Here is a 9,653-nt window from a genome sequence, read left to right as displayed (position 1 = left end):
GAGAGAGAGAGAGACAGCGTGAGCAGGGGAGGGTCAGAGAGAGAGGGAGTCACAGACTGAAACAGGCTCCAGGCTCCGAGCTGGCAGTCAGCACAGAGCCCGACGCGGGGCTCGAACCCACGAACCGCGAGATCATGACCTGAGCGAAAGTCGGACGCTTAACCGACTAAGCCACCCAGGCGCCCCTCTGGAGGCCAGGTTCTGTTGGGAGAGGGGTTTCAGATGTCCCGGGCAAAGAGCAGGTGACTAAGGTGTGCACAAACCCGGACTTGCAAGAAAGAGTTTCTGGGGTTTGGAGGGGAGGCTCGTTCCAGCCACGGCACTGAGAGTGGTTTCGTGGACTGGGGTGTGGGAGACAAGGACGTGGGCTGAAATCACTGGACATTGTTGCCTCTTGCTCTCAAATGGCTGAACTTCTTGAATGTCCTCAAATAATTGTTGACTTATACAGACACATACAAACATCTGTATATAATACAGAGTTTTAAATTACCAGTATTAATACTAATCTTACCCGTATATAAAGATTGCTTTAGGTCTTCTCCCCCACCCCCCATTCTTATGCCTCTAATTGCTTTCTCATTGTGTTGTCTAACCATTCATGACTGTATGTCACGGTAGCCGTTAACGATTGGCACTGGGGCCGTGTTTCTTACTGAAGTAGAAATGTCTGCAGGGTTTCCTCACTGAGTAAGATCTCAGCATTTGGACTACAACTTTTATTTACGTAATTACATTTAGGGGTAAGTAAGTATCCATTCCTTTTTTACCCCATTTTTGTATATAAAAAAAATCATTATTGACTTGTTCATTAAGTGCCTCTCTGACATCTTAAGAAATGGATTCTATAGCTCTTTTTTTAATGTTCTTATTTTTGAAAGCGAGAGTGAGAGAGAGACAGAGTGTGAGCAGGGGAAGGGACAGAGAGAGAGGGAGACCCAGAATCTGAAACAGGCTCCAGGCTCTGAGCTGTCTGCACAGAGCCTGACTCAGGGCTCGAACTTATGGACTGTGAGATCATGACCTAAGCTGAAATCAAAAGTCAGATGCTCAACTGACTGAGCCCCCCGGGTGCCCTGGATTCTCTAGATCTTTTAATATAATCACTTGCATTTCAGGATTTTGATTGCTCATTGTAGTCTCCAGCAGTTTACAGTGAGCGTTTGTCTGCTTTGAAATAACTTTTGTTCCAAATTCTACCACATCCGGCACTGAAATTGTAACCCCAGATTAAATGTCACTGCTTTTGCTGGGCATACCTTTTCATATCCTTTTATTTTTAATCTCTCTGGAACATTTTACAGTTTCTTTTATATAGAATGGAAACTTTATATAAGTTTCTAGCATGAAATAGGCTTTAATAGGTTAGAGGCATTTGCATTATTGTGTTCAATAGTTTTGGTCTCTGTTCTGCCCAATAGATGTGCCCACGTGACCCCAGGTGCATATGTATGTGCTGTGTGTGCAGTCTTTCCCAGGTGGCCTGTTGCTTTTTCTTTCCTTTTCTCTCTCTCTCCCTCTCTCTCTCCTTTATCTTTTTTTTTTTTCGAAGGGAGATGGTTTCTGTAAGCACTCAATTGATTTTATTTTGCCCTGTTATCTTTTTAAATTTTAAGTTTATTTATTTATTTAGAGGGAGAGAGAGGGCATGTTGGAGGGACAGAAAGAGAGAGAGAGAATCCCAAGCAGGCCCCTCAATGTCAGCGCAGAGCCCGATGTGGGGTTGGAACTCATGAACCGTGAGATTATGACCTGAGCCAAACGAAACCAAGAGTCGGCCTCAACCTGAGCCACACAGGTGCTCCTGATTTTTTATTTTTTGGCTTCCTTTGTTTGCCTGTTTTTCAGCTGATGGAAATTTCAACTCCAGCAGGCCTGCAACAGAGAGGAGTAGGGGCCTCACCCTCCTGCTTAGCGGGGGGCCAGCGTGCCCCCAGGGGAAGTGCAAGGGGTGTGGAGCCTGCAGAAGTAAGGCTCCCCATGGGCAAGGTTAAGGTGCTGTTATGGAACCACACCTAGAGCAAAATGTCCCGCACTTGCACTTGGCTCAAAGGGGTGGCTGCGGGCCGAATAAAGAGCAGAGTGCCCAGAGGGCCAGGCACAGAGCTAGACAGCTGGGAATGGGGGAGACGTCAGGGGTAGAATGTCTGCGGCTCTGGAAGCGTTTCCGGAGGGCCTGGGGCTCCCACAGGAGGAAGGTGGGATGCTGGGGGACTTACTGAGTCCCCACAGATGTGACGATCAGAGAGTGAGCCCTGCTGGGGCCAGAGCTCCCCTCCTGAGGCCCCCCTGCTCACACCAGTCTTGCTCTTGCGCACGTCCCCTGCCCACGCCTGGGAATATCTGGAACTTTGGTTTACACTGAGCTGTCTGGATGCCGAGGAAGAGCCAGGGCCTCTGGCCACTGTTGCCCACAGCTGCAGGGCCCAGCCTGCGTGGGGATTGGCAACCTTGCCCTGCCTGCCTCAGAGGCAGTGTCATGGTAATGAATGGAAGAAGCGGGAGAATGCCCCCCATGGGCCCCACCGGGGGGTGGTGTCTGCCCCCCCCGCCACGGGTTCAGGGTTACTAGCACCATGAGGCCCTCCCCCCGGCTTCTCCCAGGCTGGGCTTCCTTCTGCTCCCCCATGTCCGCTTTAGTTTTATCCAAGGTCCAAGGCCTCGACCTGCCTGAGGTCTCGGGCGTCGAGCAGATTCATTCTTTATTGATCGATTGCTACCTCAGGTTCAGAACCTCCCCGAACAGATCCACTAAGGCACACTTCCGTTCCACAAACATCCAAACTCTCTTTCATTTTAAAATCTTGCCCCACAAGATAGGCCGAGACACAACGCGACCTTTCTTCTTAGAGCGAGTCCTTGGCACGCGTGGTCGTCTGGTTCAGCTGCTCAGGAGCGGGACTCGCAGCCCCTTGTTAGGGGCTCAACGGAACGACGACAGCAAACAGGCGCTGGGTCCGCTCCGGCTTGTGCTGCCGAGCACGAGGAACAACAAAATAAAACAACATGGAAAGTCATTCTTCCCCTGGCAAGACAGTAATACCTGACTCTGGAAACAGGGAGGTTTTGACTTTCCAGTCTAGAAGGGGCCCGTTGGATGTAGAGTATTCAGTTCTCAGTTCCTGTTAGAAAGCAGTTTGCATGTGTACATTTCCCGTTGGTTCCTACTTTGCTGCCTGGTTTCTGGAAGTTTCCATCCATCACTTCCATATGTGGCTCCACGTTTCTGTGCTCACAGGACCCAGTGAAGACTGTACGGGAGGTGCTTGGTCATGCTGTGCAGGAAGATAGCGTTGCGAACGAAAGTTGTGTTAGAATAAAAATGCATTACCATGTGACGAAGAAGGTGAAATTCGTGGCTAAATCCACCTTACAGAACTGACCATGTGCCTGTTTCGGAATGAGTGTCTGTTGGATGTTTTCCTCTGCACCAACCCGTTCTTGAGCTCCTCTCCTGCCCTCAGTTGGGTAGCCTGCCTTTTTCTACACGTACTTAAAATCATTCATTGGCATTAATTTAAATTCCTGCACAGTTTACCCCTTGTTAGGTGTTTGGGCTATTTGAAATTTTCTCATTATTATGATCGTACTGTGATAACTGCCTGTGCTCCTTATGCCGAGAGCAGTTTCTGTGCTTTTTATAGTCATTTCTTGGTATAGATTGCAAAGTGTGAAATGGCTGGTCCAGAAGCATATTTATAAGGTTCTAGACTATGCTTCCAAACAGCTTTGCAGAGAAGATTTAATGTGTTATTTCCCACCTGGGAGATAGGGTTCATTCTTTTTTTTTTTAATTTTTTAAAAATTTATTTTAGAGAGAGAGAGTGAAAGAGAGAGGGAACGGGGAGGGGCAGAGCTGGAGGGAGACATGGGATCCGAAGCGGGCTCTGTGCTGACAGCGGAGAGCCCCGCGTAGGGCTTGAGCTCCCAAACAGTGAGATCATGAGCTGAGCTGAAGTTGGACACTTAACCAACTGAGCCACCCACTTGCCCCTCTTTTTTTTTTTTTTTTTTAAACCATAAGGACTTTAACCATTCTTGCCGTCTTTCCCAGGCTCTTGTTTGTGCGACAGATAATGTCATGAGTATTCATTTGAGGTTAAGGCAGATGAATAAAATTAGTGATGGCAGATGTGCTTACACTGTCATCTCTGCTGACATCCTGTTGTTCTGCTAGTGAAGAGAGGCTCCACCTGTCTTGCCGTGTGTGAGAGAGACGGGGATCCAAAACTCCATCTGAGATGAGAAGTCCATGATCATACACTGTGCCACTAACGCTGGTACTCAGCTGATGGAGCGATCCTTGCACTGTGCGTGTTTGAGAGAGACCTCTTCACTAAATGTGAGGCTACCACTCACTACGTGGGATTAAGATGATAGAAGTACCTACTTAATTTAAAAACATGATCACAAATCTATGTAATGTATACATTTTATAAGTCATTATGTTATGGAAATCAGGAGCCATATTCCTAGGTGATACAATGGCTCCCTTGTCGATGGGCGTACCTCCATATTGGAAAGCCTGAGGGAGTTCCTGTGAGAGAGAGAGGAGAGGCTCTCTGCATTCAACCAGAACCTTCCGTTTAAAGATCATCTAGGATTCTGTGTGTGTGTGTGTGTGCGCGCGCGCGCGTGTTCATTTCTGTTTATTTTTACACAATTCCATTTGCATGGTCCTTCGCGCACTCTATAATTTGCACTTTTTATTCCCATGTGTGTCCTCCATAATGCATTATTAAAGACCACCAGGAAAATACTGATTGATTTTTTAAAGCTTTTCTCTAGTGTTTCTCAACCATTTTAAAGCGTCTCCCCAAAAAGCTTGTTTAAGAGCATCCTTTTACCTTAAGCAATAGATTCATTTGTGCCCTGGGTTAAGATAACAAAAAGCCCATGTAATTTCCTTTTCATCATAAACACCCCAGAGAAAGTATATGGAGGCAGTATTCCAAAAGAATTCAGTAAATGTGATATTGGTGTGAACACAGCCATTACTCTCAAAGCTTCCCTTTCCTGGGCAGTCTGAGGCTCTGATGTGTTCGATTGTACTTGAACTCGACCCACGTTTGTTTTTAGAACTTATAAGAAAAAGAAAAACACTAGTTAATTTAGGTTTGAACTTGTAAAGTATGGGAATTTGTTGAGTGCCAAATAAATCATCATCACTTTTCCTGATCTATATAGCTGACCACAAGTGTTTGTTTTTACAAAAGGAAAAAAAAAAATCTCCATGAAGAGAATTGAAAAGCTAAAAAAAGTCATTGTTACATATTATAAAGTTCTATGTACTATCACGTATGTTTTGTAAATTATATGTAATATATAGTAACGTAAAACTTGTTTTATATAAATCTATAAAACATGTTTTATAAATTAATACATAACTTAAAAAACATCTATCTAGGATATTGTATTATATGTTTGTGTTGTATAGAATGTGAAAAAATATAATTATACAATACTACTCATGGTTACAGTGTTATAATTCTATACTGTTACATAATTATATTGTAATACTAGTACACATGTAGTTAATATATGTTATATAAATGATAAAGAAAATTTTAGTAGAAGTAAAATTTAAGTTAAGTAACAGTTATATCTGCTACTCTCATCCTGAACAAACGAGGCCTTTGAAATAAAATATTTTATAGTTTCTGTGGAAGGAGAGACATACCCCATGCAATCCCACAACATTTGCTTTGAACTTACTATTTACAGTGTATAAAATAATGAAATTCAGACTTGCCTTAATTGGGGTATTAATCATTAGGTTAAAATGAAAACAGAATTCAAAAATGTTTACTTTTTTAAGCAAGTCAGTTTTCTAAGTTAGGAATTCTGTTACTGATTTGAATTAAATTAATTTCCCTTGAAGAGTTGAATGTCTTTAGGGATTCAGTGTACTGCTAACGATCTCTTACACGCGTAGATGGAAAGAGACTGCGTGGAAATGGCTTAATGTGCCTGGAGAAAGTCAGGAAGTTTTGCCCATAAAACTCAGAGCTTCAGGGAGTGCAAATATATTTAACTTACTGAAGTGAGACATTCAAAATGAAAGTGTACGTACTCCAGAAACCGTGGATGGCATCAGCAACATGAATAATGTCTGAAATATTATTGTAATCAGGCTCAAAGAAATAAATAGTCTGCTTGCTGTACTTTCAAAATTTAAAATATTAATAGTATATGGGAACACTGTTTATCCCTGCTGTAATTTTAGATGTGATTCATATTCTTCACACTGTAGGAAAAAAGGCCTTAGCTTTCAACACAGCCATAAGTTGTTGCATTGCGAGTAATTGATGACATGTCTGTGGTCCTGGCTGGAATAATCTCTTGTTTTCTCTTCGAATCTTCATGCTGCCCAGCATGATAATACATAGAATTCCCTTTCTCTTTATGTTGAGAGCTGATGGGACTCCGTAGTCTAATTGTATTTCTAAAAGAGACGTGCTTAATCTTTGACTTTTTAATTTTTTTATAAAGAGTCCATAGTTAGGAGGGTTTAAAAATATTTTTTTAATGTGTGTTTGAGAGAGAGAGACAGAGTGCGAGTGGGGGAGGGGCAGAGAGAGAGAGAAGGAGACACAGAATCTGAAGCAGGCTCCAGGCTCTGAGCTGTCAGCACAGAGCCTGATCGGGGGCTTGAACCTACGAACTGTGGGATCATGACCTGAGCTGAAGTCGGATGCTCAACTGACCGAGCCACCCAGACGCCCCATGTGTTTATTCTTTTAATTTAGTACTATGACTGTTCTGAGGGGGAACCTTGTATTCGCAGCACACTTGGTCGCGTGGAGCGGTGATCTCATTGTGCGGTACCCACACCGGAAACCTTAGCAAAACCCGGGCACTTGTGGGACATGCGGATTCTCAGGCCCCGCCCGGAGCAGCTGAACCGGCAGGCCCACAGGGAGCCCTAGCCCTACAGCTGGAGAACCACAATGTCGAATTTCTTTCACAGAACATTCCTGCCTAAATTAGCTTTACTCACCTCCTGCACCGAGGCGTCCTAACATTAGGAACTAGGTTGTACTTGAGGTTTTGGTTGAAGACCTAGCATATCGGTTAACTCTGGTAACAGAACAAACCACCCCAGAACTGAGTGGCTTAGAACAAGCCTGTGGCCTCAACAGGGGCCGTTCTTCTGGTCTTGGCAGGGCTCCCTGATGTGTCTGTGGTTGGCGGCTCGGCGGCGGGGGGCTGGGCGGTTTGGGATGCCCTCCAGCTCTGGTGCTTTGTCTGTCCTCTTCACGGTCTTCCTTCCCCCGGCAGGCTGCTCTGGCTCGTTCCCGGGGGTCCTAGAGAAAGGGCTGGAGCATGACCTCACAGTCAGCCCCGCACCCCTTCTGCCATTTGCTCTTGACTGCGCAGACCCAAGACCAGCCCTGCTTCAAGGGCTGGAGAAAAAGGCTTCCCCTCTTTACGGAAGGAGGTGCAAGGTCACACCCAAAAGGAGGGGCCACAGGCAGCGGATGACACATACAAATATTCCACCCTGCCCCGCACGTCCCCAGGGATCAGGCTCCAGCTAGAGGGCACGTTGGCCAAGGAATTCCATCCCTCCTTCTGTAGTCCGTTCACATCAAAGCCTTCTGCTTGTCTCTGAAGCTGACAAGTAGGACACAGTGGGTTATAGAGAACAGACGAGCTCATGGTCACCTGGTCATCCCTGTGATCCGTGGGAAGAGCGTGCTTGCAAAAGTCAAATAAACCTCAAAATTTGACTAAAAAAAAACCCCGAAAACATTTTTAAAGAGCTAAGTAGAAACAAGCAGATTTCCTGGATTCCCTTTGTGACTTCTAGAACGGACTTTGCTTAGTGACCACCTTCGTGCTCTGACGGCCCCACTGGTTTCACGCAGGATGACGTCCTCAGGCCGGTGGGAGCGATGGTCAGGGATAGACGTTAACATAGAGCGCTCTGGTATGGTTCTGCCGCTGCTTGCGTTTTGAGAGTGTTCATGGTAAGTAAAAAAGGAGGAAAAAAGAAGTATGTGGTGATTAATGGCCTTTTGATCAAAATGTAGTCTTGTCCTTTATCGTATTTATAGTGAGTGGACTAATTTTGAATAGTTCATGGTATGTTTTACATTATTAATGGCAGTAATAAACTGTTTTGCACGTTAATGTACAACGAGGAAGGAATATATACTTGCACTTTCAGACAGTTTGCTAATATGGAATTAAAGCAGTGATTAACAAACTATGATCAGGTGTATTTAGGACATACTTTGTATTTTTATAGACACACCCCTGTTCTTTTCCTGTGTATGTTTAGGGAAAAGGAGACACCTGTTCTGTTCTGTTGTATTGTTACCCGGCTTGGCCCTTTAGCTCTCCAGCTCATAGGTTCTCATTGATTCCAGCTGGCATCTGTTAAATGTCTTTTCTGTCTCAGCTGTTGCGCTCTAAAATAAGTGTAAGAAAAAGTCCGTGCCCTCAGGGAGCTTGATAAGCTACAACGGGGATCCTTCCATTATCTGGTCATCATAAAACAATCACAGAAGTCTAGATATTATGGCAAAGACCGGTCACCCAACACTGGCTGGTACGCAGGTGGAGAAAACGTAGGTTGTCTGGGAAAGAGGGGGGATTGATTTTGAGGGAGCCTGAAACGAGGTGTTCAGATTGAGGGAATCAGGGCAGGCTGAGGGTGGGGCCATGATGATTCGGGGGCTGCCGGAGTAGGACTGGCCACGGGTTGGCCAGTGTTGCTTTGACTAGTGCATCAGTCAGCCATTACCACCGTGATGCTGAAGCACAAGCGATCCCAAGCTCAGTGGCTTAAATCATGAAGATGATGTTTTTCACTCAGGCATGTGGGTTGGCTGGGTTTTGGCTTATGACGGCTGCCCTGACCCCAGGCTGCAGGTGGACTTGACCTTCTCCACATACATCTGCAGTCTTCATGGATCAGGAAGTACTCAGCATGTTCTCCTGGCAGATCCTCAGAGCACAGGGACCAAGCTAAACCAAAGTATGCTTAAGGCCACTGCTACCATCATGTCTACTAACCATCCATTGGCCCAAACGAATCATGTGACCAAGCCCAGCACCAGGGGTGCCAGCAGCGTCCTCTGCCCACAGGGAAGACGGAGCCGAGTTCACATCTGCTGAACCACAGTCCACACTATTCCAGGTAGAGCAGGAAGAATACGGGGTTCCGTGAAGCAGATTATTCTCCTAGATGTACATGTTAATGCAAAATTTACTGCCGTTTCTCACTCCAGTCGTTTACTTCAAATCCTTAGCTCCTGTTTGGAAAGACTCTTGAGATTTGTTTTTTTTTTTCTGGTGTAATTAACCTCCAAGCAGGTGGTCTTTTTTTTAGCAGCATTAATTTTGAAATGGTTACATTTTTTCTAAGAATAGTCTTGGCAACTTCCTAGTTGAGATTAGCTTGTGTTCTCGATTTGACCTCAAGATAGAATGGGCTCCAATTGTTGTATTTACTTGAGAAGGTAAATTAAAAATAAATTTGAAACGTGGCGTGTAACAATAACAACTCGAGTCAGTTCAGTGCGTTGTCCTTAGCAACTTAAGAGGAACTTGTTTCTTTGAAAAGATGAAGGTAGAATTCTATTCCATCTGCAGGGCTAAAATTGTAATTAGCACAGTTAATAAGAAGGGACCCTTTAAATACA

The sequence above is a fragment of the Crocuta crocuta genome, unplaced genomic scaffold (genome assembly GCF_008692635.1).
Source record: "Crocuta crocuta isolate KB4526 unplaced genomic scaffold, BGI_CrCroc_1.0 scaffold89, whole genome shotgun sequence".
NCBI classification, from domain to species: Eukaryota; Metazoa; Chordata; class Mammalia; order Carnivora; family Hyaenidae; genus Crocuta; species Crocuta crocuta.
This window is presented reverse-complemented; position numbering follows the sequence as displayed.